We start from the raw sequence: 6168 nt of genomic DNA, 5'->3' as shown, positions 1-6168 counted from the left end.
CTGACGCCCGTTCCGTGGTTTCCGATAATGTGTACACTTGTAGAGTTAGGAAAGGTTAGAATGGAAGTGACGTTCTTTTGATCAAAAGTTGCCAAAAATATATTTATATTGATTGATTGGTGAAGGTCTATTAGTTGTGACAGGGCAAAAACCATATTTTTTGTTTACCTCTGAAAATTGTCATAACTTTCGAAAATTTTCGTAATTTCATAAAATGTGGAATACACGTAAACACGAACGAGCGAAAAATAAATTAATGTAATTTCATGATTTTAAATGTTGATTTTATTTGAAATTGTGAATTATATATATGTAAATATATGTTTATTTGAAATGTTAACTACTTGAATAACAAATAAAATCTGTTACATACACTTAAACATCAGCTTTTTCATTAATTTTTATCTATTGACCTGGCAGGGCGGTTACAATATTGGTTTGACACGTAATGGGTTTCGGGTTGGATCTCCGATCAGACAAATATTTAAATAATGGATTTAGATTCGTATACTGGGTCTGGATGTTTGTCTATTCGTCTGTGTGTGTCTATGCATCCACCACACTGGATAAATCCTGTGAATTGGAGTTATGGGTGTAAAAAGCGCTATTATTTAACATTAAATTGTCAAGTATCTGTATCAAATGTCTGTCCACATTTTTCAACGTATTTTCAGAACAAATTTATGTTGAAACTGCAATCCTTTTAGCGAATTAACTTCTTTCATTGAATAAATCATGGCGTCTCAGCTTGTTCTGCTTGTTTGTGCTTGTTTTAAGCGAAGTTTTTAGCGATTGCTTTGTTCTCTCTGCTGTCCTTATTGTTCTTGAAAGATTCAAGTTACTAAATGTAGTTGGTTTTATTTATATGGAACTTCTTTCATTGAAAAAATCAGCTTGTTCTGCTTGTATCCAATGTTTTAAGCGAAGTTTTTAGCTATTGCTTTGTTCTCTCTGTTCTTCTCATTGTACGTGAAATATTCAAGATACTAACTACATAAATGTAGTTAGTTGGTTTTATTTATATGTAACGGATAAAGGTCATGCGTTTTTTTCAACTGATATGAGCTGTGAAATGAACTTTGAGAATATTTTGTGGTCGGTGGCCGTATCGTATGTTTTTATTACGTTACGAATAGAAATATATTTTAAATTGTACTTATAGGTGTCTGGTCAGAATCCAGATAAAAATTGGACAAATACTAACTTGAATCGCAAACTCATTTTATTTTGTCTTTGTTTACTTTGCTTTCTCTTTTGGACAAGAGGTTTTATTGTAGTCAGCGTCTTTGGTTTTGCTTGTTCATGTGTTTTGTCGTGTATGTTGTGTGTGGCAGAGAGGCGCATTGCTTTTTGTACTTAACACTTTATATTTTATCAATAAATCTACAAATATTTAATGTAGTATCAGTATGGTTCGATTGGGGGTACCACCGCTATACATATTTCAGTGGTGAAGTAGCTCTTACATTATGGTGCAAGCGTGTAGATGCCGGCTGATCATCTCAACCTTCAAAAAAAATGTTGGTTGGTGGCTATGGCAATCACTAACCTTAATAGGCAACCTAATTAATGGCAATATAACCTATTTGCTCGTTGGCAAAAAAAAATCTTAGAAATACAAAAAGATTTATTTGCAAAGGAATTTGTAAACTATTCCTAACTCTACTAGGTTATCATGAACCGCAGGATGTTTTCGCACGCGCCCGAATATTGTGTCAACACGATCACGCGGAGTTCGGGGGAACTCGCGCGTGAAAATGTGATAAGTTGCTCCGCGCGGCGATAAACGCCACTTGATTCTGACGCCCTGGTACTTTTAGTTTGCTTGAAAGGTTTTATTATGATCGCCTAATACGATAATTTAATAAATTATAATTTTATAAGGGTTTTATGAAAAGGTTAATAAAGTTTTGGTGTTGTGAGCGTAATAATTGTAACATGAAATTATTTTTTGACTTCATACAATAATATTTATTTTTGTACCGAATAAGATTTGTTATGTAAATAACTTTGAAACTACATCCAAATAGGCTTTTTACAATTGTAAATAATTTGGTACCTTCGATCACTAATAAGAACAGTGATCGAAGTTTGGTACTATTAACATCCGTTATTGATATTCTATCCAAATTTGGCCTACCAAAGATCGTCATTTGACAATGTCTAGTATAAAAATTTGTGCCCGCCTTCCAATTTCACCACATTACTTACAGTGACATGTTGACATGTGACATGTGACGTCACACTTGACAGCTGACAGCCGCTTGACAGCTGAGCTGAAAGGATTACAGTTTCGCTATATGGAAGTCAGAAATCAGGATACTGTGTAAGGAACGGGGACATGGATGAAAAAATGTAGATAGTCGGTTTCTAGGGCTAAAATATAGATTTTAGGTTCGAAAGGAGGTAGAACACTTTGTTCGACTCCGGAAATGCCACCACCACACCTTTTTCTGCCTAATAACAGCAGTATTGAGCGCTGCTGTGTCCTGAACATATTTTAAGGGTTTAGTAAAGGAGACATACTTACCTTTTTTATAATATAGGTGTAGCTGACGAGCATGCAGTCCACCTGATGGTAAGTGGCTACTGCCGCCTATGGACATCTGTAATGAACCCCAGATATGATTTGATATTTCTACCTGAGGTCGGCCACAGATGCGCCGCTACCCCTGAGGACTAAGCTGGAACGCCTCGGAAAAGTCTGTATCCCTTACCACAGCCTTCAAAACGGAACACAGCAGCGGCATTCCGGCGGCACCAACACAACAATAGGTGTTGCGGTGGTGCCGCCGGAATCGAACCACTAAGGGTTCTACCTTCATATACCTACCCGAGTATTCCTTCACTGTTTAAGCGATAAGTAATAATTTTCTAAAACAATGATTTTAGATATCTGCTATTCAATGGTACCCACTCAGAACCGATTTTTTAAGCATATTAGATGCAGTTATTAATTTTAGTGTTTCACGCCATTTATATGTAGATAATAAAATAAAACTATTTCTTGATCCAATTTACAACCTCTATTATTCCCGCGCGAAATACAACTCTAACGTCAAGAACGTTATTTTTTTCTATGCTAATGCATACAATAGTGTAACCCATACAGCCAGTGAGTATATAAATGGGCATTTATTATTATAAAAATAACACATCATGAAAATAACACAAAATATTTAGTTAAAATAATACTATAATTAAGTAATTTGAATATATTGCTAACACACGTAACACACATTTTTTGACAACGTCTTATAATTCGATGGAGCCGGCTGCACGCACCAAAAAACATGAATCATACGGCGTTACCTCGCTCTGTGGCGTTACATTTAAGGCTTGAAGTGCAAGGGAGAGCGCGGAACGAGCGACAAAGAGGCACAGTCGGCCTCCGCGTATTTATCTCCTTCTCTATATCCATACAAAATATCTATCAAACAAATAAAATTATTTTTTTTCTTGAAAAATGCAACCATTCCATCAGTATTTTCTTATGACGTTGTCACGTTCAACTATCGTCAGTAAACCGACTTTACAGAACCGTTTTTTTTTCGCAACACATCCATGTTTCAACGTACATCGGGTTAATTTTAACCACAAAAGGTTCCACTGATAATATTGGGAGCAAACAGGCCGTGCTATTACCGTAATAGCGGTTATTTCGGTAAGGGTCTTTACAAATATGCTCGTATGTACCTATTAAATGGAGCAGGCGGTTCAAAAATATATATATAGTTTTTGAATTTTGGGTTGTAAGCACATTATATTTTTTATTACATTATGGTTGCCATATATTTTTTTATCACATATATTGCTACTCGCACATTCGACGCTTAGTTATAAAAAAGGGTAAATCAAAAAGGGTTAAAAAATAAATCATCGTCTCTAACTCAATTTGGATAGTAACGTTGCAGTCTTTGTCTAGAAGTTAACAGTTATTAGGAGTTATTAGCAGATATTAGGAGAAGGAAGAGTTAGTTTATAGAAAGAACGCTTTCCAATCGAAATATTCATTTGAGAGTTAAGATACTAAAAACACATATTTTCGAAGGTGGTAGGATCCTTTGTAGTTCGACTCCGGCCGAGTCCGCCACACTTAGTTCTGCCTCCGAGGCATTCCAGCTTAGTCCTCAGGGGTAGCGGCGCATCTGTGGCTGACCTCAGGTAGGAATATCTAATCCTATCTGGTGTTGATTACAGACGTCCATGTACGGTACTAGCCACTTATCATTAAGTGGACTGCATGCTTGAGAAACTCTTAGTTCAACTGCGGTAATCACTATACCACTTTTATTTGTATGACACAATACAAATACTATATACATCCATACGTACCATACAAAACACATGTTCCCTAAACATCCCCCAAATGTCGCCGTAATGTGAAATCCTTGTCAACGCAAGAATACGCATTGAGATAAGCTCCATTATCGTTAAATGTCGGGTCGAACCCCCGGTCATATCAGTTACACTCGCCATAGTCATTTGTAACCTTAGCGACCATTCAAACTCTGGCTCATTCAGTATTGCTTCAAGAAGTACTTATACAGGCAGGACACAGCTTTCTATGTAGGTTAAATGCAGTCCAACTTTTGGCTCATTGGATATTTGGAATCATTATCATGAATCTATTATTACCCCATTGCTAAAAGGACACGGTACGGGTTTTCTCTCAGAAATACAAAAGTCACACTAAATATCGGGTCGAACTACGGGTCATATCAGTTACATTCGTCATAGTCATTTATAAACTTAGCGACCGTTCACACTTTGGCTCATTCACTATTGCTTCAAGTAGTATTTATATCTCTCATTATTGACTCATTCGATGTTTAAAATCATCAATAAGCCATCATCACCCCACTACGATTAGCCACGGTATGATTCTCCTCCCAGAATAAGAAGGGGCTACTAAATGTGGATTGGTACGGTATAAAATTTTGGACTAGGTGACTCTGGTAGACTGGCTCATTCACTATTGATTAAAGAAGTACACATTTGAAGGTTTTAGCCGTTCCAAGTTATGGCACATTCATTTATTGTTATTTTCGGATCTTTATTTCAGATATTCAATTACTGTTTCAGACACCTGCCACTGATGGACAATTGCCGAAAAGAATGACGTTAAATAACAATCATTGTCCCAATAGACGGTAAAGATCCCAAAATGCTTTTAGGATCTAAAACTAACTATTTTTTGCTAATTCTGTTCGACTATACGTCGCATGTATATCATCGTCATCAACCCATTAATGCCTCACTGCTGGGCACGGGTCTCCTCTCAGAATGAGAAGGATTAAGCCATAGTCTACCTCGCTGGCCAAGTGCGATTGTTAGACTTCACATACCTTTGATTTTTTTTAATTTCTGAGGAATGCAGGTTTCCTTACAATTTCTTCCTTCACCGTTTAAGCAAGTGATAATAAATTTTTAATACGTACATAACTTTGAAATATCAGAGGCCTGGGATTTGAACCTCAGACCCTTCGATCAAGAGGCCGAGTTTCTTAACCACTAGGCTATCGCCGCTTTTATGATGTTGTATGTATGTAATATTCATTTCTGCTCAATTCAGGTCAATCAAAACCTATTTGTTGGCTAGATTGCCTTTAGTGTCTGCGAGGCTATATAGCCCTCGATAGATCACTTCAGGACGAGCCTATTATTGGACGAGCGTGACTGGGAAATATTGCTGTCGAGTCACAGGTTTCTTTGTCCTATGACCTTGGAATTTTTGCGATCTTTGAGACTTGCGATTATCCTTGATCGTGGAACATATTGCAAAAATTTCTACTTTCTCATGACTACGGGTGAATTTGCACATTTTTTTAAAACATTTGATAACGTTGATAAATATTTTGATTTAGTAATTTTTGATGTGTGCATGGTCACAACGTTTCATATACCATTGCTGGGCACTGGTCTCTTCTCATAACTCGGGAGGCTTGAAATGCCACGTTTCTCGTATGCGAATTAGTGCAGGGATATATGTATGCGTATATATTATATATGGGTAAAATACTCATAATTAATCTATGTAATATTTTCGATTTAGATTTTTTCATCAATTCAGATTAATATGTGTAGTTCCTAAAGCCTGGGCGTTTCCTTAGGTCGCCCTTTAAAGGTTCTGAGTATGTACTTAGGGCTATGTACCTCTCGATGGAT

This window comes from Epargyreus clarus, unplaced genomic scaffold, assembly GCF_041222505.1.
Source record: "Epargyreus clarus isolate Ecla_fem2 unplaced genomic scaffold, WU_Ecla_fem_2.2 ptg000035l, whole genome shotgun sequence".
Lineage (NCBI taxonomy): Eukaryota > Metazoa > Arthropoda > Insecta > Lepidoptera > Hesperiidae > Epargyreus > Epargyreus clarus.
The sequence above is the reverse complement of the archived record's forward strand: the minus strand, read 5'-3'. Positions refer to the sequence as shown.